The 25,552-nt window shown below is 45.2% G+C and overlaps 1 long non-coding RNA gene across 1 annotated transcript in view; it reads left to right on the top strand.

The window, feature by feature from the left end:
* The first annotated feature begins 775 nt into the window (after nucleotides 1-775).
* Nucleotides 776-25,552, top strand: part of LOC124181566 — a 31,601-nt gene continuing 6,824 nt past the window's right edge. Inside the window, exons 1-3 of the long non-coding RNA XR_006870507.1 lie at nucleotides 776-786; nucleotides 5,591-5,596; nucleotides 23,992-23,998. This is a non-coding gene — a long non-coding RNA (uncharacterized LOC124181566). The remainder of the gene's footprint in view (nucleotides 787-5,590; nucleotides 5,597-23,991; nucleotides 23,999-25,552) is intronic.

Below are 25,552 nucleotides of genomic sequence, written 5' to 3'. Positions count from 1 at the left end.
CTCGAGAACGTCTAATTTCATGGGTTTGCGTGCGTCGTTTGCAAAAAACAAATATCGTTGAAGTACCTGCTGATAGAGTTTCCATTTTTCTGCGTCGTCTTTCGACGGTTTGTTCAAGATGTCCTTCATCTCGTTGTCGAGTCTTGAAACGGGATCGGTGTGTGTGGTAGTTGCATTTCCAGGTGAAAGCGTAGTGGCTATACCCTCGCTGACGCGTTGTTGAAATCTCTCCATACTCTCCATAGGAATTAAAACCATCTTCTTTGTACGTTCCATTTTGTTACTTGGAGAAGAGGCTGGAAGCTAAAGTCCCGAGTAACGGAGCGAGCAAGAGGGTGAGAAATCCGTTCCCACGTTGAACAAGAAAACGTTTTTTGGACTTCCAGGTACCCCGGTTGCTAGCCAACCGCCGTAAAGTCTGTTTATGACGTGCCAGACGATTTTTCTGAATTCTGGACAGTGCTACGTTACCCTCCAAGGTGTTCAATGCACACTCACAAATGGTCTTTACCAGCGAATTGTCGGCCGTGCGTAGCAATGCCGATCTCTGCGTCGGGTTCAATTTCTGCAGAGCGTGCAGCGCTACTGCGTTTGCTTTGGTGAAATCGGCACGAGCTCTGCGAACGGACGCGGTACGGCGTATTCGAGGCATCACAGCTGAACGACTGGAACCCGTTGCGCATTGGTGACCTTTATATCCTTTCGCGGAACGTAGACATAGTGATTATCGTCCGAAGGGAAGATGTTTGATCGGAAACGGCAATTCTCCGGAGTGGATTGCTTCAGGTCGAAAAGCAGATATCCGTGTGGCGCTGCGGTAGCGTCGTGATAGGCCTCTTGAAGAAACCTCGGATCTTCGGGATACACCTGTCTGGCAAGATGTTGAATTTGGGCACGATCCCGTGGATTTTTGAAGAAGACTATGTAGTTTGCGTTGAGGGAAATATCTCGTTGACCGTTGCCCTTGTGAAAGAGATTTTGTGTTATGTAGAAAACGCTGAGGTTCTTATGATGACAGACCTTGGTAAAAAGATCAACGACGACATTGTTTGAACCCTCTCGCATCAGATCGTCGATTACCAAAAGTTTCGGTTTTTTGTCACCCTCGTAATCGGCGTGTTGCGGTAACCCCTCGCGGTACTCTATACTCACGTCCCCGTCGTACAACGGCTGCCATTCGTCAAAGTACCATATCACACGACTAAATCTTGTGTCGCACATTGACGTTCCATGACGCAGAAAGTTCTTGACGAAATTTGATTTACCGCACCCTGATGGCCCGGCTACAATGGCCGAAAACGGATGTTTCCAACGTGTGTCCGTCATCGAACAAGAAGAAGAAGAAGAAGAAGAATCCATGGATAATGCGGGATCTATAAAAATTGAAACAATTGAAAACACGTTCTTTTACTACGCTAGCTTGCTCGCGGCGGCGGCGGCGGCGGCGGCACTCCCTTCGTGCGCTGACCATGAGCTTATTCAAGCGCACGCGGAAGCGTAACCGCGCAGGTACGAGCTCATCGGCGCGGTCGCGGTCGAGCTGATTGTGCGTGAGGCGCGTACGCCATGAGCTTATTCGTACGCGTGCGCGCAGTGATATCAGCTTGAAAACAGCGCGCCCCGCCGCGGTTTACGAGATGAATTTTTACGAGCAATGCGAGATTTTTTCACAATTTTTCATGCGTAGGGTTTAAGCGTGGTACTAACCTTTATACAGTTTGGCGGGACACATACAAGAGAGTATCTGATGGGTTGGCCTGGCGTCTCGGCGGTTGGAATAACAGGCGGTTGGGGTAAGAATCCCTTCGGTGTCCTCTGTCTGTCCGTCCGTCTATTTGTTTGTCTGTCTATCTATCCGTCGCTCAAACGCGCGCGTGGCTTGCCGTCCGGGTGTCTGTACTACCGCAGGGTGAGAAGACGGAAGCTGTGGTGTGCAACTGCTCGGAGTCTGGGATCTTCGTCATCATCCAGTGCGATAACCGTAGGGCAGCGTATCGAAACTCGTGACGCAACAACGCCTTTTCACGTACACCGGTTTACACGTTTTGTGCTCGGAGCGCGTCACGACTGCGTGCAATTCCGTTCGGCGAATGGCGCGATACTCCAAGGGAATGGGTGCAACGGCTTCTACCACCATCCGCTTGATGGCCTCGAAGTTGATTTTCGAGCTCGTTGCGTGATTCAGTGATATGCCTTTCACCTTGCAAATTTCCACCTCTTCACCATTCGGACGTTTAATGATGAAAGCATAGAATTTTGGCCCTCCCGAGACGAAAGCGCGTATAAAACTCCCACGGCCGTAAGACGCCAACTCGTCCGTCAGGTCGCCAAGAAAGTTACCCGTGGGAGGTTCATACTCGTTTGGCCTTCGGAGGTTTCGGGTATAAATTACTGAATCGGTGTCGTAATAGAGCACGCGCCGATCGAGCTTCTCAAGGAACGAAAAGAGCTTCAGCCGAGCCTGGGCAGTGGTGTACGAGGCAATCACGACGTTTGCCAGCGCTGACGGTTCAACGCTGTGTTGCGCGTGCGACCAACGCACGTACAACACTTCGTCGTTCACGGGCAGCAAACCGGACACCTCGACTTCAGGGTTGGTCAAAAGCTCGAGCAGCTGCTGACGCGTCTTTATGACCTCTGTTTTTACCAGATTCTCGCGTTGCCCGAACTTGCCCCAAAACGAATTTAAGCATAATTTGGAAACTGATCGCATGCCGGGATTCTTAGCAATACGGTCGCGATCTAGCCGTATACCCTCGACCCGCTCATACTCATCAAGGTAGCGCATTCGAGCCGACTCGTCCTCGCATTCAGCAGGCCAGCCGCTTGCCTCTTGCTTAATCTTGAGGAAGGTGTCGATATAGCCGGCGAAATGCCCACCTTGACGAGTAGTCGGGTCAAACGATGTCACCTTATACGACCAGATCTCGCTTATGCTCCTGATCTTGTATCCCATTTCCACGGCTTTTTTTAATTCGATCGACACCCACGTGCCCTCGAATTCTCGCGCAGCCTCGTCATCATGTCTACACTCGTCCTGGTTCAAACTCTGACAACATGAGCGGCACAAGGCAAACATGAGTTTGTCATGCATGCGCACCGGCAAAACAGGGTGATAAAGATTGCGAGGCGGTAAAACTCGGCACTTGATGAGCCCCTCAACTCGCGTGATGTCGCAACCGCTCGACCCTGTCAAGAGCTTACACTCCTCTCCAACGTAGACCGTCGGGTGGCCAACAGGGAACCTTCCATTCTTACAGATGAACGGATACAACGAGCAAACATCGACGTATCGTATTTCCTCGTACGCGTTGCCCGTTGCATCTGTCTTCACCTCGTAGTATCGGGAAGCGTTCCCCGTTCGACCGCCGTAGAACGCATCACGCGGATTGAGTGCTTCGCTCGTGGCAGTGCCAGCGATCAGCGGGTGTGTTGCCACGTACCTCATCTCCTCGTTCTCCCTCAAGCTTCGATCAAACTCGCATTCCCACTGTTCCGTCACGCGGTAACCCAATTCGCGCATACGGTTGATCTTTGCACGAGTTTCCTCGTAACGCCTATCCAACGTCTCGCCGTTGACGCTACGCCTATCGCGGTTGATTCGTAAACATTTACGACAGCCGTGCCAGAAGCAACCGTGAAACTCGTAGACGTGTCGCGTACCGTCGCCCGCGACATGGTATCCGTCCACCTTGCGACCCGTCTCCGGAATCCGAAACTCACGTCCGTTTCCGGCATGCCTGATGTCAATACCCAGCTCGCGCTCTTTCACGACCAACCACTCCAGAGCCTTACGAGACTGGGCATCGGCAAGACGATAACCGCCCGGCGGCAGGATACCTATTCGCTCCGGTTGTAAAAAATTTCTACGGAACAGCACCGAACAAGCCGAGGCAATTGTCGTGCTCTCGGTAAAGGGACACACTCTGCCGCACTCCAGAAATATGTCCCTGAATGCTACGCACGCACGTCGCAGAATATCCACGTCCGACCGACAGTACGACAACAATTCCGCGTCAAAGTCGAACAGATGGTCGTTCGCTACAGCCTCGTTGTACCATGAGTGAAACTCTGCTCGCGCATCGCTACTCATGGTATCCGGAGAGTAAAACTTCGCTGCGGGGAGCGGTCCCACGTAACCCACGTTTTCAGGGGTATTGAAAAGGTGGGGAAATACACCTTTCACGGAAGTAGTCGGTAGTCCAAAAGCCTTCGGTAGCGCCGATAATGCCATAGGCATATATGCTAAGGAATCCAGAAATCGGGTGTGACCCGTTTCGAGCATAATGATCTTACTGCCGCTTAGGATGACCTGCGGCGGGTTTCCATCCCGCTCAACCATATGCCGCAGTATGAATTGCGCGTCAAAACCTTTTGCATTGTGCGCAATGCATACGATGCGGGCAAAGTCCTGAACGGGCCGAGTAGCAAAGTCTACCAACTCCTTCACCGGTTCCCTCCTGAAAACGAACTCACGCACGAGCCCGCAAGCGGAACAGCCGTTCGATATATCGGGATCGTGGATACATTGCGTACACACTTGTTGCGCTACGCACAAGTTCGGCACATGTATGTTTGTCGTCGCGTCACCGTCTACCGTCTCGCATTGCTGCGTTTCGAAATCATAAAAAATGAAGATGTAACGTTTCGGTCTTGTCGCGTCTTTCAGCGGCGTCATGAAGCAGTAGTGATTGTACGGTCTGTTGCAGCGGCAAGTGACGCAAAAACGAGTTTCACAAATGTGTGCCCTCCGCGAAAGATTTACGAATCGCTCGCAATTCCGGCATATACGCAGCGTTGCACAAACGGAACGACGCGGACTGAAGGAGCCGATCCTGCGGTGGTACTCCAGACAACCGTTACCGCGGAACACGCGTCTACAATCGGGACACTCGATTTCGCGAGACTGGCTGTTGCACGGTGGCGATGCGAGGCACTGTGGGCACTTTACGGAACATCGGTGTTCGTACCCGTTGTTAAATTTCCTATTGCAGGGTTGACAGAAAAAGGCCCCTGCTGCCGCCGCGGTTAAATTTACAATTGGGCAATAATGCTGTTCTTCGGGATAATACAGCAGATTCAATCGGTGCCTGACATCGCCTGTTCCGTTTGCTCTCACCACGGCAGTACCGTCGTAAAATGCCGCTTCGCCGGTACCTAGCCTCCCCAACTCGTACATTGTGATGAGGAATCCCTCGCGTGCCGGATAGTTCTGGAACTGTGCGATTTCATGCACTGTGCACCCCGTTGGCGGAATCTCGACACCGGCGTTCGCAACAAGATTACGCGCTTCTGCACGCTGGAAACTGGACCTAGCGAATCTCACCATCTCGTAATGCTCGTGCAGAGCGCCACTGCGGTTCGGGCCTCTCTCGGCGTGAGCCTTGGCTACAACGAGGGCACGAGGTAAACACAACCCGTCACTGTTGACAATCTGCACGACAGATTTTTTGAGTACCCCCGCGTGCGTGATCGGCTTCGGCTTTCCGCGACCCTCCGGTACTCCAACACTGTGTACCGTCACGGTGAAGACGCTGTCGACGCCAAACTCTGATGCGCTCTGGGCTACGCTGAAAACTAACTTCCAGAGGTCACTGTACCGCGAATCCCTCACCGGCCGGAACGATAACCACGCAGGACCATGATTAAAACTCTCCGCGCTAAACGTGAAACCTATGTAGTCGCTACTCCGACACGTTGCTACGGCATAAGCATGCAGGTCTCTGAACGCGTCCTCCAGCCACTCCACTAGATTAACACCCGATTCAGGGGCCGCGATCTTCATTCGCAACTCACGCCCTGTGACCGCGAATTTACGAATGAATTTCGTTGATTCACCGATATACCGACCGTGAAACGGTTACCCAGTGAATCAGCCCCGTCATCGGGTGCCTGACTTGACTCCTTCTCGCTCGCGGCTTCACTCTCCAGCCCCGATTCTCTCCCCATGTTTCCAGAGTATGCACCCTCTGTCTCGTCGTCGTCAGCATCGTCGTCGAATTCAAACGCCACGTCGGAAGCTGTCTGTGTCTCGTCATCGTCTGACTCTAATGTCACGTCAGAATCGTAATTCGGAGCCCTCCGGGCCCTACCCCCGCCGATCTGTATGCCCGAGGTACTGGCGCCCTCGTTCACGCGAAACGGACCAACAGTTTGCATAAGACCCCCTGTTGTACATATAAAACAAAAATAAGACTAAACCCCCATGGTAAAGCGTCGTCAATCCGCAAGTATAGTTGAATTTCGCGGTTTTACTAGAAACGCACACCCTAGAGTACCCGCGTGATTAGCTCCCCTAAAAAATATCCTCGTCCATTGCCGGCGGAGTATAACTCATCTGAGTGAATATTCCACTCTCGGGTGTCTGCGGCCACGAGAATATTATCGCCTCATCCATTGGGGATATGAAATAATTGTCTCCTTCTTCCTCTTCTGCTACCGCCGGCTCATGAGCATCGACCGGATCTAATTACCCGCCCCCACCAGAGAAGAAATTGCTCGTGAGTTCATATCAAAATACCTAGTCTGCATTTTTTGTTTTCAAACTTTTCCTATATACCTTGAATTTCCAACACTCCTGACGGACCTGGACGTGACAAGACTAAGGTCGACGCCTGTGATGAATCGATTTCTGCAACGGACACAATAACCTTCAGTACACGCGTGAAAGAAGGATTCTAGAACTCTTGGAACACCGCCCACGCACAACGTATTTACACACGGGTACTCCATGATATACGGCATATCGTACAGACAAATCATCTGGACTTACCATCACGAGCTCCGACAGAAATCGGCTCCTCGGCGGTCCGATCGTTCACCATCGTCTCATTTACCCCTGTCTCTCCCGCAATCGCCAACTCCTCGCAGGCAACACAGCCCTCGAGAAGAGCTGCCTCGTTCTCGCTGGTATCCATCATGAATTCTAACACAAGGAAATTTTGATATACCACTCGCGCACAACGTATTTATACGCGACAACTCCCTGCTACGTCACAGCGTACGGACAATCATCCGGACTTACCGTCACGAGCGGTAGAAACCGGCTCCTCGGTGGGCCTCCCCAGCGCTACTCCTTGCGATGCAATCGTCTCATCGGCGACGTCGACGACGATATCACAAAGAGCCGCCTCATTCTCCGCGGAGTCCTCCAGCATCGCGCGGAATTCTAACGGTTGGAAAACTTGATCTATATTTTTCCATATTACATATTTTCTTTTATCTTTTTACCCCACTCTGAAGATCCGGTAATTCAAACTCCACACAAACGTACACTGCGCACAACACAAATAACAACTTACCGTTTCGCTCGTTGTACTCTGCCATCAGCGCCCGAACAACGGCGAAGCGAGTGGCACCCCGCTGACGAATTACACTCGCGGCTACACTGAGGCACTCGTAACCCCGCAACGCACCGGTGCTGTGGAGGTGCGCCAGGGCCCGTGCCCCGCAGACCGCCAGAAGCTCTCGCAAATGCCGAAGCAATTCCGCATGTGACATGCGGAACAACAGCTCCCGACGGAAAACAGGGCACACCCGCACAAGACTCGCGTTAGCCCTCCTAGCCTGGCTAGCTGCCTTCACCACCGCGTAACGGAGATCGTTAATTGATTGCATTATTTTGAAAATATGGCAATAATTGAAACGGAATCGTTGTTTTCGCCAACACTGCGATTTTCTAACTGAGAAGATCTCCGGGCCCACAACCATTTATAAGTTCAACAGGTTGGGTTTTGTTTAGGCCAAATGCTATTACAATACGTTACCACGCCGCTTCTTGAGCTAAGTATACGAAATTTTACTATGGTCCGCTAGCGTAAACCTTCCGCGGCGGTTCGCGGTGAGACACCCGCAGCCAGGGTGAAAATAAACCAAAGCCATCCGGACCCAACGCGGAGGCTGCCTGCTACATATGGCAAAACAAATCTATTGACAGCGATAATCATGGTTTTCTCATAATTAAACAAAGTTGTACAGCTGACGTCATTTATCCTGTTGAAAAACTTGCATGCCCTAAAGTCTACTTTGATTAACGGGAGAACGGGTATTCGTCGAGACATATGAAATTTAAAGATAAAATAGAAAACGAGACATCAAAATGATACAGCCGATGAGACCCCCTTTTGTATTCCTTCGTCCACTGAGGCATAACAATCAACATACCGTAAGAGTGTACGTTGGAAAAGCAGGGACCAGCCTACCGTCCGACGCAAGGCCCAAACATTGCAAGTATAACACGGTCCATGCTGTATACACCCACAGCTCTTCCCATCATCTTTCTTCTGTTACAATGATTACGTATACGTCCCTCGATGGACTGCAACTGTTTGCGCCAGCCTAGGGAACGGAAACTAGATATAAACCTAATGCAGACCTACGGAGCTTGTAGACTCATCTTGCGAATACGAAATGATACACCCGGTGAGGCCCCTTCGTATTCCCGCGACGACCACTAAGGCATAACAAACAACATATCCTAAGGCTGTACGTTGGAAAAGCGGGGACCAGCCTACCGTCCGACGCAAGGCCCAAACATTGCAAGTATAACACGGTCCATGCTGTATACACCCACAGCTCTTCCCATCATCTTTCTTCTGTTACAATGATTACGTATACGTCTCTCGATAGACTGCAACTGTTTGCACCAGCCTCAGAAACGGAAACGAGATGTAAACCTAATGCAGACCTACGGAGATTGTAGACTCATCTTGCGACAACGAAATGATACACCCGGTGAGGCCCTTTGTATTTCCTCGTCGACCACTAAGCCATAACAAACAACATACCCTAAGGCTGTACGTCGGAAAAGCGCGGGCCAGCCTACGAACCGTCACAAGTCCCAAACATTACGTGTATAACATGAACCATGCTGTCTACTCCCGTAACCCTTCCCATTATTTTCTTCTCTTGCAATGTCTACGTATACATACCTCGATAGACTGCAACTGTTTGCACCGACCATAGCTCCGAATTCGAGCTCTAAACCTAATGCAAGTTTGATACAGGCCTATCGAGATCGTTGGGTTTTCTGGCAACATATTTACATTTGTCTTACTCCCCATCGTGGAAACGAAATATAATCAACGGCGTAAGCTTGATATAGTCTGGTAAGGAACGCCTGAATCATACGAGGCATTAGAATTTCGTTAATTCTTTTTAGTCACGCTGCAAACGCCATTTTGTAGAGTGGGGGTTACACCCTCTATATTCAAGTGAGATACAAAAGAGCGTCAGTCTTGCGACAACTACGGAAGAATCCTCACGTGAACTATGGCTACATCCAAATCTTCTGCACCAATGGGCAACGTGAATAAAATGTATAAAACATTTACGAAGGCTTTGAAAAAGACTGAGGAAAATCTGCTGTTGTCGACAACGTATAGTCTAAATAATTCTTTTACGAAGAAAATAGTCATCGGTCTCGGTCTACGGCTCGACGATCAGTTTGAACCGGTCATCAAACTCGTCAACAACTCCTCCGGAGGCGTGCGTCCGACACCAGCGGCCTGGTCGCGACTCGCAGATGAGTTGGACAATATCTCCGAATACCTTGACATAGAAGGATACACCGATGCCCAATGGTACTTTAATCGGATTGAGCTTGGTGGCTGCAACATCGAATTGTCAACAGCACACGGTGAGCGAGCCGTCAGATTTGAAATACCTACGGAATCCGAAGTCACCGAATCGGAAGATAAGGAATCAGACTGCGCAGACACGGCCACCCAGGATGAGAACTTTCAGTCACCCGCCAAACGCCAGAAAGCGTATCAACCCACCATTGTAATGCAGAAATCCACATTCAACGGACTTAAAGCTATATTTGTGTGTGTCGACGAACGGCTACGAAGGCTTCAGCGTTTAGCCCATTCGGTAAACGAGTGCAAGAAATCATACGTCGCATACATAGCCGAGAAAGTGAATCTGACGCAGCTCAAGGAACCGAGTCTTCATCGCATCAGGCAAATAGCGGAGAAGGAATACGGCGCTGTCCTAGAACACATCGCGTCGTCAGCGAATCCTGCCTTTGCCGAGAATTACCTCAGTATTGTTCTCCTTGAAATTACCCGAATGTTTCCATCATACCTCGCTGCCGAAATCAAGCAGGCCATCGAAACTGAGGACAAAGCCTTAGCCAGCCTCTGAACAAATTATTTCGACACTACCATCATCAAGCATCGGGATAACCTCCTGTCCGCTATTTCGCAATGAAGACCAAGGGCACCGTACAACTCGAAATTAATCAAGAGGAAATATCAGACGTATGTGTTACCCTGAGAATTTTTTCGTGTGAAGAGACTCGGATCAACACGGCTACACCCCGCCAAGCGAACGCAGATGCTGTAGATGAACCATTGTACGTACCCGAAGAACAGCCTTATCCATGGGTGGTACTGTCTATACTCGTGATTGCTATAATTATTATAAGTATAGTGGTGATGTGGGGCGCTGTAACTATATCAAATAAAAACATCCTGCTCCAACAACAAGCAAACAAATAGTAATAACCATGTATGTATTTGCACCTGCGTTAACCGAATAAACCTGCGAGGATGAGATTTCATTTTTCTATGCAATCCACCATTGAGTTCTGTTTCCTCACCCACCCACCCTGATCCTCGTGAATCTAAGTATGCCTATAGTCTTGCATTAAGAAAGAGAGAGAGAGTGACCAGGTCTATATTTTCCAAGCGCACGGAAACCTTAGGATAAACACTGACGGCTGGGTAAGGTCAGTGACATGAGCACCCGACACAGAGAGCAGGGATGGAGAAAGAACGAGAGCCGGGGTGGAGGACCTGTAACCACAAACGTCCAAGTCGCAGAGTTCGCTTCGTGAACGGAGGAAGCGGGGCCAGATGGGTAGGTGGCCCCAGAATCGGCCGCACGGCCAGGGGCACCATGGTAAGGGGATCGTCCCGTGGTCAGGGTGCACAGGCCCAGAGGCCATCCCGTAGAGTCCGGAATCTGATTCGCGGTCAACTGTAGCCGGGGTAAGGGGTCGTCACACGATATTCACCACGTGGCGAGGGGGTCGCGGGCGAAGGGCTGACGAGCCGCGGAACTTCGAGGCGGAAAAACCGCTCCTTGGTAAGGGGTTGCGGGGAAGGGGTGGTCGTCCGGAGAAGCTTCTAGAATAAAATACCTCCTTGACGAGGGGCTGCGGGGGAAGGGGAAGGGGCCCCAAAATTTGCTCCTTGGCGAGGGACGGCGGGGAAGGGGATGGCGTCCCAAAATTCGCTCCGCGGCGAGGGGTGGCGGGGGAAGGGGATGGCGTCCCAAAATTCGCTCCGCGGCGAGGGGCGGCGGGGGAAGGGGATGGCGTCCCAAAGTCACTCCTAGGCGAGGGGCGGCGGGGGAAGGGGATGGCGTCCCAAAATTCGCTCCGGGGCGAGGGGCGGCGGGGGAAGGGGATGGCGTCCCAAAGTCACTCCTAGGCGAGGGGCGGCGGGGGAAGGGGATGGCGTCCCAAAGTCACTCCTAGGCGAGGGGCGGCGGGGGAAGGGGATGGCGTCCCAAAGTCACTCCTAGGCGAGGGGCGGCGGGGGAAGGGGGAGGCGTCCCAAAGTCACTCCTAGGCGAGGGGCGGCGGGGGAAGGGGAAGGCGCCCCAAAGTCACTCCTAGGCGTGGGGCTGGCGCCGGAGAGGGGTGCGAGGGGGGTTTGTTGTGACGCCCCAAAGTGCCCCTATACTACTGACATAGACATTTTCGAATCGCAATCCATTGCTGTGGGTGATGAGTGCGAGAACAGCGTTAGTTTTACCGCAATTGGATGGCCTGCAAAAAATTGCTCTCACGGTATTTGGCAGCAATTTTCCATGTCGTTTTTCTATCTTCCTCTTACCACATCGAACCATTTTATCGAAATTTGCGATAGGTAGTTTATCGGGCTGATCTTGAAATCTCATGATGCTTCGTTAGCATGACAACGAAAACTGAGATGACGGTATATAAATTCCGCCTTTTATAGAAGTCACGTTTGTTGTTGCCTGACTATGAGGATGTGCACACGGAAAAAACGTGGTGGTGGTTTGTTAAATAAAATCATCAATCATCTCCCAGTTGAATTGCATGTGCCAGGGTATCAGTACTGCGGACCTGGAACGAAATTGGCAAAGAGGTTGGCTCGTGGAGATTTGGGGATCAATCCGCTGGATGCCGCGTGTAAAGACCACGACATTGCATACGCAAAGAATCGCGATACCGCAGCGAGAAATCTTGCCGACAAAGCGCTCGCTGAGAAGGCGTGGAATCGCGTCTTGGCCAAGGACGCTAGTGTGGGTGAAAAGGCGGTAGCCTGGGGAGTCACCAACACCATGAAAGCTAAATCTAAACTCGGAATGGGCTTAGCTGCAAAGCGGCCGAAACCTGGAGTGGCTGCGAAGAAGAAATCTGGAACTGACGGGAAGAGTAAACAGCGGAAGAGAACTGTGAATCTTAAATCCATCATCACGGCAGCAAAGGTCGCCATGCGACCGGGTTATAAAGCCGTCGAGTAGGCGTTGGCGGGTGGTCGTGCGGCCGCGCGTGGGACTGGGAAGAATATTCGTATGCCTCGCGTTATACCTGTGCCTGATAAAATTGGCGGCATCCTACCGTTTCTCATTCCAATTCTGGCCGGTCTAAGCGCTACTGGGGCTCTTGCGGGTGGTGCTGCGGGTATAGCTAAGGCTGTCAACGAAGCTAGTGTCAACAAACATCAGTTGAAAGAGGCCAAACGGCACAATGCAACAATGGAGGCGATTGCTTTGGGTAAGGGATTATACCTGCGACCCTACCGCAGCGGAATGGGCCTGTACTTACGTCCGGCAAAAAACTAGTAAAGCTGCCACACCGAGCTCTCACCAACATTGATTTACGCAACTATGCTAAAAATATGAAAATTTCGCATTTTCGAGGTGTTTTCATGCGGAATGATCTACCGAAATCAGGACCAAAAATGCGAGAATCCGCAATTATTAATCCTGACGATAAAAACGGTCCAGGGACACATTGGGTTGCGTGCAAGAAAAATGGTGACCATGTTGTGTATTTCGATAGTTTCGGTGATTTGAAACCGCCTAAGGACTTGATGAGGTATCTCGGTGTTGGCAGCGTTAAATACAATCATAAAAGGTATCAAGAATATGATACTGTGATTTGCGGCCACTTGTGTCTCAAATTTCTCAGCGAACAACTATAAAAAGATAGGTGTTACATGAGCAAGCATTAGTCATGCCGGAATCGTTGACGTTAACACTGTCAGGCACATCCTCTGTGCTGGAGGCTCAATATTTCCCCCCAATCGAGTTATCACCAGAGAAGAACTATGTTCTCGGACTCGTCGAGTTCCTGACATTCAATTCAATACCCAATATTCATGAGAGGTGTAATAAATTTTACCTGAAACGAGCAGACAACAGCAGAGAGAGCATCGCGATACCCACGGGATGCTATGAAATTGAGGATATTGAAAATTTTCTACATAAGGAGCAACCCTCCGACATCACCCTCAGTCTGACAGCTAACAACAAGGAGCTGAACAGTGAAGTCACGTGCAATCATGTGGTAGACTTTAAGCCCAAAGATTCGATCGGCCGATTATTGGGATTTAAGGCGGTTGAGCTATCACGAAACGTTACTCATAAATCTGAATTACCCGTAGCCATACTGAAGGTTAATACTTTACGCGTTGAGTGTAACATAACCACAGGGGCGTACATAAACGGGCGTCGAGCTCACACGATTCACGAATTTTTCCCAACGTTCCATCCGGATATAAGATTGTCGAAGTGCCTACCAACGTCATTTACCTGCCAATCGCCGTACAGTTAATACATCATTTACAGCTGAGAATAGTCGATCAAGACGACGAGCTGATTAATTCTCGCGGCGAAACGATTACTGTACGTTTACACGTGAAATCACTCAAATAATGGGAATCGTGTTTGAGACGAGAAAGTTGGGCAAAAGTTATAAAACTCAAACGTCATGGCCAAAAATCGTCAGTCGCCCGACACCTCTGACAACGTTTACACCCCCTACGAGACTGACACCTCTAAACGTTCGGTTTCTCCAGAGCCTAGGTCTTCGATTACGTGGGAATTTTGGAAAATAAAAATTCGTGTTCGCTGCATCCTGTGTGTGTTACCATGGAAGAAATAATAAGAATACAGAAACCTGTGGTATTCGATGAATCGATCGCGCACTCTGAGATTCATGCTCATCAACCGTTTGCATCATCCACCTTCCAGAACAACGATGAAATCCATATTGTTGTTCAACATCAAGACTTGTGTCTACTGCCCAGTAAAAGCTCTCTACACATTCACGGAAAAATCACAAAGGATGATGGTGTGGCTGCGGTGACGGTTACGAAATTGATCAATATGGCCGTTTGTCATTTGTTTGAGGAAATTCGCTACGAGTTGAACGGTGTAGAGATTGATCGGAATAAAAATGTCGGCATCACCAGCACCATAAAGGGTTACGTATCCTTGACTCCAGGCCAGCAATATAGTCTGGAGAATACCGGGTGGTTGAGTGGGGATAAGGAACTAACCAATACCGCTGGAAATTTCGATGTTGTCTTGCCGTTAAATTATGTGCTAGGCTTCGCCGAAGATTATCGTCGAGTCATCGTCAACGCTAAACACGAGTTAATTCTCACACGTTCCAACACTGATTTGAATGCCCTGATTCAGAGCTCGGCGACGGAAAACTTTAAAATCACCCTGAATAAAATCGAGTGGTTGTTGCCCTACATCAAACTGGCAGATAAACCGAAAATCCAGCTACTCAACTACATCGCCAAGGATCCGGCCATATCCATGAGTTTTCGTTCTTGGGAAACGTACGTGTATCCGATGCTCCCATCAACAACGCGGCATATATGGTCAGTCAAGACATCGACGCAGCTTGAGAAGCCGAGATATGTCGTTCTAGGATTTCAAACTGCAAGGAGAAACGAGCCGCTGAAAAATGCTGGCGTATTTGATCATTGTCGGATCAGAGATGTAAAACTCTTCCTCAACTCACAGTGCTATCCCTACGGAAATATGAATATTGATATATACAATAATCAATACGCCATTCTCTATGATATGTATGTTCGGTTTCAAATGAGCTACTATAACAAAGAAGCTGAGCCTTTGCTATCGAGGAGTGAATTTATAAACCAAGCTCCCCTTATCGTCATCGATTGCTCCAAGCAGAACGAAACATTGAAAACTGGACCTGTGGACATTCGATTGGAATTTGACTCTAGCACTACGTTCCCACCACACACTTCTGCCTACTGCATGATCTTGCATGATCGCATTGTTGAATATAATCCGATCAGTGGTACTGTTAAAAAATTGGTTTAAGTCAATTCTGGAATAACAATATGTTTAATTAATATGGAGATTGAAAATAATATGTGTAATTTTACTCATTAAAATTTAGAATAAGATAATTGAGAATACAATAAGAAAACTAAATGTAATTGGTGTTAAATAAAAAATTGTTAAAAGCATTCAAAACGCCATTTTAAACCTTCCTTCAGGGTCATTTCCTGGAATTTTTTCAATAGATCTAGCGGGTTCTTACCTTATCTGATTTATGTGCGGCTTTCCGGCGCCAAACAAGTCTCGACAGGAATTATTTAGTGTGTGTGTGTGTGTGTGTGTGTCAAATCCTATGGAAATAGCCACCGAAAATGACCGGGGGGGGGGGGGGGGGGGGGGTGCGCCGCGAGCCGCGGGGGGGGGGAACTAGGGGGGAGTGCCGCCATCTTTGAGTTAGAACCGGCATAAATACACTACTGTGGACTTTGAAAAAAAAAAGATCGAAAATTTCAATAGTAAAAGTATTATTTCAGGCGGCCATGACAGCAAGGTTTACGATGAAAAAAAAAAAATTGTCTGTATTACCTTGAGGCCTACTCTTTTACGTATCTCAAGTTTGAAATTAATAAATAAACTTTGCTATGAGAATCAAATTATTGGAAAAAGTCATTGAAATGGTAGATTACCCCTTAATAGCAGAATCAATTGTTACCTTCGGGCACATCTAAAACGAGACGCAAGATCTGGTCGTATCGGGCAACAAGTTTTTCAATTGAGAGAAAATTTCCGAGGTTCCCTTTCTCACTCAAATCCCCTCTATGTGCCCTCAAAGCCAAAGAACTATTCGCAAGAGTAATGATGATATCGAATAATTTTCGAAAAACCTGTCTCCAAAATGATGTTTCTTTGCGAATTTCATTTTCAAGTTCCTTGTCAATGGTCGAACTTTATTGCCACCTCTCGTATATAGCACTGCCGCCGTATGGCCTTTCGAGGAACTATGTTGTTTGACTCTATCTGATAAATGCTTCCAGTCCCGAATGCCCGTGCACCATACATTCATTTGCGAAGCAAACAATCTAGAGGATTGACAATAGGCAGCATCCAGTATTTTTGAACAACACATCCAAAACCAATCAATTGGTGCGTATTTCGACGTAGAAACATAATACGTTCCTGAAAAGCTTCTGTTATCCTGGTGGGGGTCTTTCGGAAAAGTTCCTGAAGGCTTTAATGGTCCCAAATCAAGAATTAGACGTCTTTCGTTGTCGTTTAATTTCTTATTCACGAAGTTCCCGAAGTCAGTTGAAGTTCCAAAAACTTTGAAAGATGTAGAGATCGATGATTCCTCTACTGCAGGTTGCACGGAGGCGTCGACGTGGTCGTTGGCGGCAGAAGCATTTACAGTTGTTGAATCTTGATTTTCTCGAGCAGGTTTCGTAAAGAAACTGTCTGCTTGGGCAACTTTGTTTTACTCTCTTCTCTTTCCTGTCATTGTTTTCGCTTTGAAGCACCACTACGTTCCTTTATTCTATCCATCATTTTTAGTTTACACTATCGAAACTTACGCGACAACTGAATTTTCTCAAGTACATCAACCCAAAATGATTCTTTCAGAGCAAAAAATAATCGCTATGGATATATATGCATACTGATTTGCAAACGGCTTGTTTATATTTTGTCTCGTCGCTGAATTCCGTAGTCTAGGTTGAAATGGTTTTGCGAACAGATACGGTCACAGCGGTCATTGTATATACAATGTAAACTACATTGTATTATTAATCAACTACATTATGTAATTGAGTCATTTTTCCTCTAACCAAAATACAGTAGTAAAAAAACTCACCTGGTTGTTATACGTAGTGTTCAGAAGTGTACAGGCATCGGTTGGTGATAGTTATTTCTTATAATATTTCGCAATCACTCAAGAACAAAACGAACACAAAGAATTATCACTCGAAACACGTACAATAAATGATAAAAAGTATTCATAAATTGAAGAAATGTAATCGTGAAATCCCCGCTCAATTGAAGCTATCGTGATTAGGACTCCAGACCTATCTTAAGATAGGTCCTAACTTATCTCATTCAATATAAGTAAGCAGTGTTGTAACTCTTGACTTAGGAGTTTTGATATCATAAATGTTCATTAAACATTAAAAAAAAAAAAAATGCTGCGTGTGCTTCACACGCGTCTGAAGTGAATACTTCCTTGCCCTCCGCTGACGTAATAACCTTACTTTCAAGCACGTTGTATGCGAAATTCGAGCATAAAGTTTGTGACGTGGTCTTTTATAAGAAATAGTGAATGCAATATTTTTTCATTGAAAATTGAATTGAGACACCGTTAGAATTGCGAAATATTCACGATAAGTATAGTAGAAAATAAGTTTTTGATCCGAAAAGCGAAAAAAATAGTCGAAATCGTTCATGTTTTTGGCATCAAGAACGATATTTATCGCCGCGTCTGTACCCACTACAGCTGTAGAGCCCTGTCGAGGGTAGGGAACGCGGGGGACAATACTAACGCACGACACGAAAATTCGGTCGTGGCAGCATCGCATGAACCTAACCTACAGGCCACCCGAGCTTGAAACGAGTGACAAGTGATTTACCAACAGTGTTGAATTTTTGAAAGTTGTTGTCGGACGAATAAAAAAAAATGAAAAATGGAAAGAACCCGCTATAAAGGCCGATTTGTGCGAAAAAAAAACTGGATCGGAATTTGAAAGCAGTGGTCACATTGCATGAGGGCAAAAAGAAAAAATATTCTCCTCGTGCAATCTTCACGAACTTTCCCTACTTCCGGAATTAATTACGAGATAACGACGTGGTGGAAAAATATTAAAAAATTTTAATGTATCCAAAATTTATTGAATAAGATGATACCAGTTTTTCAAGCATTTCTATCGAGCCGTTTTCCAATTACATATGCAAACGTGAATTTTGTCAGGTATTTTGCGGATTTTCCCATAAGCCCTGTGTTAATTTTCGGATTTTTAAATTCGATTTATTCTCAAACGACGTGGCCAATCGTATTGGAATTTGGCAAGAAATTTGGAAATATTACAATTAAAACTCGAGAAAAATTTAAACAAAATCTGTCGAAAAGGGTGTTTTGCATACAACGTCCTAAAATGTTTACAATGTGTTTTATTTGAACCATATATCATAACTAATGTTATTTGTGTACACAATAGCACTAAACTCAGAAACAATAATAATATTATAATATCAACACTCCAAATGCACACTGATATATATATATATATATATATACAAACACAACACAAAATAGAAGCTTGAACTCGGCACGAAGCGAATACGGTATGAACTCACACATACATGTTGTTTAGTCAACACCCAAATTGCCCGGGCGAAGCGAAGTTCGGCTTACTCGCAGCAAGAAGGCAGCACTAAGCAGAGCATAGATCACCCGCCAATCGATAGCCAATCAATGAATCTTTGGTTCAAATTCATTGTCTCTTGCGCATTTCGCTATTCTCTGACGTCATTCGCTATGAATTTTCTTTGGCTCTTAGCTTTGGGACATGTTGAGTCTTCCTCACGGGAAAGAAGACGCGATTTCTAACGGTTTCCGCCATTATTGTACTTTCGGCTACCTCTAGTTCACCTCGTGTTCTTTTCTTGTCGCTAATTCTACTAATTATTTAGCTTTTGATAACAATAATTAGTGTGTGAGAATTCGCTTTGAAGCAGTTATTGAACTAATTGTGAATCTGGGTGCATTCGCTACCACGTGTTGCTCTTGGCATTGTATATATCGGGTAATTCGCTAACTCTATATAGTGTGTTCAATAAATCAAATTATAATTTTTTTTTGCTAAATTTAGTGCGCGCAGTTTTTTATTGTGACGACCTGTACCAAACCAGATCCCGAGTCTCCTCTACTGTTACTCGCTCAAACACATGCGGACTCACACGCAATGGATAGATCGACGCGCATGCGCGCTGCTGTCCTGATACATATAAAACACGTACACGCGGGCTATGGATAGCCTATTACTCTCTCTCTCTCTCTCTCTCGCTCACACATCACTATTTCTCTCTCTTCTTCTATTCCTCTGTTTTCTTGTCCGGTTTACGGATACTTGGGTTACGGACACTTTTCAGCGTTACCAAGGAACGTGCCGTTGTCGCATAAGGAATATTCACTTCAAAAAATGCGTGGGAGCAGGGTCAGAGTTTCCCAGTTTCAGAAGCTCGCTCCCCCCCCCCCCCCCCCCAGCTCAGGGACCACCTGAGCTTTGGGGCCCTGGTGCACTGCACCACTTTGCCCTATAATAGCTACGCCACTGCTGTCAAGCTCTGTTTCTGGCGGCGACGTAGTTCATACAAATTTTTGAGGTTATAATCTCGAACAGTCGAGGTAGTGACTCGGAAAGTTGATGCTAATGCTCTTCGAAAATTGGCTTAATTCGACTGGAATGAGAAATCTGTTTGAATGTTGGGTGCTTGGAAGAAATTAGAAACGCAGCAGGTAGGTGGGAACACTTTATTTGATCACTTTGATTATTTCTTACATTAGAAATAACAATGAAATTTTTTTCTTTCGACAGGTGATACGGCCAAAATAATCACATCTCTAATGTTTACTGTTATCTGCCTATTTAATTCATCACACGTACAAAGATCATCGCCACTTCCAAGCAACTGAGAAACTTTCTCACTCTCTTGTGATTTCAGGTGGTAAAATTGAATTTTATCACTTCTGAAAATAAGACATTAAGCCGAGCGTTCAAGAAATTTGAATATCTCACTATCTGTAATAGAACTGTGAATCTGTTTTTTCTCGAAAAGAGTTCAACAAAATTTACAAATAGTCGGTAGTCAATGTATTTTTTCCGATAAATGAATTATTGCTACTACTGTTAAAAATTTTCCAATGATTATCAGAGTTCATTTCGCAAATTTTCAATGATGTTCGATTAAATAAATATAGGAAACCTAATACTCAAATAAAAAATTCAAGTAATATTAGATTCATTAAAATGATTTTGTATTTCACGTTAGTGCGGTTCGAAACAAAGAAAATCTCATCTGAAGCGCAGAACTCAGGAACGTAGATCGCATCCTGTGACACAAGTTGAAAATCGACTTCCTCAAAATGCGCCCCAACGTCACAATTAGCTTCAAGGACAATCATGTTTTATAGTAATGTCAGAACATTATTACGAGGATATTGACTTATCAGATTCAAGATTGTATCCCTTGTTCCATCAAAATAAATGAATATCTGATTTTTAACGAAGTTCATGAAGATTTTTTTCCAAATAATGTTATCCGATACAATATCTTGTGCATAGTCCTCCGAACATCACCTTGTAACAAGGATATGTGGAAAAAGTCCCTTTGTTACAGGAACCATGAAAAAATTCTTGCTTTTTAATTCGTGCTACTGAATAACTTCTGTGTTTCAGATTCCATTTCCAATCTCAAAATGAGATTTTTTTTGCTCCAGACAATGCTAACATAAAACGCAGAAATAATTACGGTGAATAGAGATTAACAAGCTTTCAGTCTCAGCGTAGGACCCTATAAAGAGTGTAAAATTGAATTTGGTTATAAGTTATCGTGCAACTAGCTAGCCTGATGACACCGTCAACTAAGATTGAATTTAAAGACATTTTTAACTGAAGTTATTTCACAATTCTAGATTTAGATTGATTCAGTTTGCCTCACAAAATTCAACCCTACAATCTAATTAAGGACTTGAAAAACTGTTTATCTGAATTTAATGCCAAAGAGAGTGAAAGTAAGCGTCAAAATAAGATACCAAATTTAATGGCATAAAGTTTGAAAAACAATGCTGGTCAATAATAATGCTTGAATTACAATGGTGCACAGAATGATTTCTTGGTTGAATGAATTGGCAGCAACGGTTGACTAACAAACTTATCGCTATTGGCACGATCAATGTGAAATGATGGGATATTCAGCCATTATGATCTGTAGTATATCCCGCTCTTCAATTTTGCCTTAACTGATGTTAAGAAGGTGGCGATGGCCTGATGAAATTTACTCTGGAACCTGATGTCTGACGGAACAATCAGGTTCGATGGTTATAATGATTGCACCGCTCAAGAAACCAGGATCCTTGCCACCTGAACGTTTTGACCATCAGGTAAGCCATCATTTTCCTCGTGTTAATCAAAGTTTGAACTTCGAGCCTGCTGGAAAAAAAACGGATTTCATCATTGAATCCATGTTAAAATATTGTAATAGTCAACGATCACGTAATTAGAAATTTACCTACATGCTTCTATGCCTTACAAGTTTATTCCCGCTTTGACAATTATCATCAAACAGGATCTTTTGGTATTTTTGGATACAACTAGTTTCCAATAAAATGCACAATACCTAAATCGTTAATGAGGCGTATTTTTAATTTGATGTAAATAAAGAATCTGTTCACAATAAACGTTGTTTTTACTTACCTACCTCTGATTGTCCAGACTTTCACCTGTCAATGACATTTCGCATTGAATTTCAGATTTTTTCTTCCAATAAATAACATCCAATTTCTGTATCATTTGATATTTGCTCTTCCGTTGAATTATTTATTGCATAGGTTGAATATTTTCCGATATTGACCACGGTATTGCTGTAAGATACTATTCTTCTGTGACAATTCACGCTACGTAAAAGTAAACAGCAACATAACCTTAATCCACGGCTTGACGCGCGAGAGATTTACAGCTTTTGTTTCATTTCGTTTACGTTGGCGCCATGCTAAGCAGACGAAAACATCGCCGCGGGGCGATTTCAGCGACCAATGAAATTGAATTATTTGGCGCATGCGCATGGTATGCATAGTTTCAAGAGATTGTCTCGGTATATATATATATATATATATATTGTAACGTACTTTGACGTTACGTTAATAAAATATGGATCCGCGAGTTTACTCATTATCAAATGAAAAGAAATCAAGAGCGTGAATAGAATATCGTGAAAAATGCTTTTAATGCAAGATACGTGTTTCTCATTTTAAGTCTGAAACAAGACTGTTTTTACAATAATGTCGGTTGGTGCAGCAACCTTATTCTTTTGAAAGACATAAGAGGTTAATAAACGTCTTTTATCTATGTCGACTACTAGATCATTAAAGAGGGGGCAAAAGGGTGATTTCACCCTTTGTGACACTACTCCCCCCCCGAGGAAAAGAGTCGTCCCGACTCGGGAAAGATGAAACAATTATAAAAGTAGTCTAGTAGTCAGTGCTCAAAGGTGAGTTGGAGCTGTGACTCTAAAAATTTAAGAACTCCCTTTTTTACTATCTGGCATTTGCCCACAGTCTCAAGGTAAACCACAGAAAACCTTGAGCAGATAGTTGAGCGTTAAATAATCTCAAAAATTTATGTGCCATGTTTTATAAAGGTTAGTGTTATTGAGTGTTATGTGGCTTCATGAATTCAAAGTTATCAGCAACGGCCCAGATTGATGTCGGAAAGAAATTCAATCTTCTTCATGAAGGATCCCTCCGAAACAGGTTCGGATGAAAACATCGGAGCGGGAACCGACAATTCCAGGACCGAATAAGATAAAAACAGACTTCTCTTCATAGGAAATAAGGAAATCGTGGGGCGACTTCTTTAGCAATAGTTCACCCTAGAGTTTTGGAAGGACAAATGTGAGTGATGGTATAACAATTCAAATTCACTAAGTGAATTTGGGAGAATACTTGAATAAAATAAATTGAATATGTATTCAAAAGAAAAGAAACGATCTTATCTGAATCATTTCTGCGTCCTTTTTCAAAATAGGACCACCAGTCATCTTCAGGAATCGGGGAAAGATTGGATGGGAAAAGGCTGTGTCAAGTAACCTGCAAAAGTATTCACAAAAACTGACACTTAAGGTTGATAAAATGTGAAAATCAAGCAATCGCTCATCGACCTCGAAAAATAATCGTGGCTCTTTTCACAATAATAAACCAAAGCCTATCCGACACAAAACTCGATTCTGAAGAAAAAGGTTTTAGAAAAACTTGGTTGGCTGTAGTTTCTACAATTATAACAAAAACAGAAGCCGATGAAGAAGAAAAGGTTTGATTTACTTGCCAATCCTCATGAACCTTATGAAAAGTTCTGAGTAGCTCTACAGAAATACTCGATTCTTCCCCACGAGAACGGGAACTAACTCGAGCAAAAGAAGTTTCTGGGGAAACTCGCAAATAAACAATCAAATCTACTCTGAGCTCAGACCAGCGAATAGGAAGATCAAAATTTTTTGTCAATAAATGAGATTCGAAGTCGCGAAAATTACCTAACCTTCGACGAGCTTCTACAAAACAATTGCTACTGAATATCGATCTTTCCATCACCTTTACAGGCAATGAAGTCGTCTGCAGATGTCTATCTAACATAACCATTTGAGCGAAATGCTGAAAATAATAGCAATCACGATCTGGGTTCTGATACATCAAATCTAAAAGATTAATTCCAGCTGCATTTTGATATTCCTCAAGAGGTTCTAAAAGTGTACAGACCTGGCGATCTGCTGAAAACCTCTTGGTGAAAGTTGTTTTTCCGCATCCGATATTTCCTTCTATAATAATTGCAAGCGGTCGAGTTTTACTCAAACGAATTCCAAAAGGTAAATTCTTTTCCCAATCGATGACCGACTGTAAAGAAGGCCAAATCGATCACAGTCGTTAAGGGTGTTCGTTTGAAGATCTAACCTCGAAGGATGTTCCTGGTTTTAGAGAGACTGTTCCAGGTTGATCTTCTTCAAATGGAGCAAGACGATCCAAGTGAACCACTTTCTGACGCGAATGAGGAGATCTTCGGATTCTATAAACAACATCATTTATCCGGTTAACCACTAAGTAAGGGCCTTCCCAATTTCCTTGTAACTTTGGACATCGTCCTTTCTGTCTTCGAGGTTGAAAGAGCCAAACAGAATCTCCAGGATTAAATTTCAAATCTCTGGCTCGAATATCATAACGAGTTTTCAATTTATCTGAAGCCATAGAAATTCTATTCCTAGCAAAGTGATGAATTTCTTCCAAACGTTGTTGTAATAAAAAGGCATAATCTGTTTGATGCTGTCTTTGCACAGGAACAGGGCCTTTCTCTAAATCTGACGGAAGTCGAAGATTTCTTCCAGTAAGCATGAGGGCTGGCGTCTGCTTCGTCGTCTCGTGAATCGCAGATCTGTAAGATAAGAGGAAGAAAGGGATCCAGGAGTCCCAGTCTGTCTGATTCTGTTCTACGAAGGACGACAAATATTGTAGCAAAGTCCGATTCAGACGCTCTATCATGCCGTCAGATTGCGGATGCAAAGGAGTTGTACGAGTTTTTCTAACCCCTAAAATCTGAGTAACCTCTTTTATTAAGGTTGACTCAAAATTTCGGCCTTGATCAGTATGAAGTTCTAGAGGAACTCCGTGTCTACAGATAAACTCTTTAACGAATGCCTGTGCTACAGTAGAGGCTTCTTGATCAGCAAGAGGAACCACTTCAGGCCACTTAGTAAAATAATCAGCAATAACCAAAGCATATTTATTTCCAGAATGGGTTATCGGGAGAGCTCCAAGAATATCCATTGCTATCCTTTCAAATGGAGCTCCCACGTTGTAAATTTGAAGAGAGCTTTGTCCCTTCGCTCGAGGTCCTTTCTTTGCCGTGCAAATTCGACATCTTCGACACCAATCTTCAACGTCCGTCCGGCAACGGGGCCAAAAGTAGAAGTTGCGAATTCTGCCGAGAGTTTTATTCGAAGCGAAATGTCCGCCTGCAGGAGAATCATGATAAAGAGCAAGAATCTCTGGAACTCGTGACCTGGGAACCAAAAGTTGCCACCTGATTTCTTTCAAGTCTGCAGATTCCCATTTTCGGTATAAAATTCCATCAATTAAAAGAACAGACTCCCATTGAGCCCAATAAATTTTCGAAACTGGCTCGGCTAAGGATATATCCTGCCAGTCCGGGCGAGTTTCTGCTTCTTTCCAAGACTTCACTTGATTCAAAGTGTCATCCTCTTGTTGCGAATTTCTCCATTCCTCCTGGTTATTTTCGAAAGAAATCTTCCGTATTATAAGAGAGGGGTCACGATTTTTCTCTAATCGTGCACACTGTTTACACTCTGGCATTTCCTCGCAGGGTCTTCGAGAGAGAGCATCGGCGTTTCCGTGATGAATTCCTGCTCGATGACGAATATCAAAATCGTACTGACCGAGCCTTTCTAACCATCTAGCTACCTGACCTTCAGGAGATTT

Source organism: Neodiprion fabricii, chromosome 4, assembly GCF_021155785.1.
Source record: "Neodiprion fabricii isolate iyNeoFabr1 chromosome 4, iyNeoFabr1.1, whole genome shotgun sequence".
Lineage (NCBI taxonomy): Eukaryota > Metazoa > Arthropoda > Insecta > Hymenoptera > Diprionidae > Neodiprion > Neodiprion fabricii.
The sequence above is the reverse complement of the archived record's forward strand: the minus strand, read 5'-3'. Positions and strand labels throughout refer to the sequence as shown.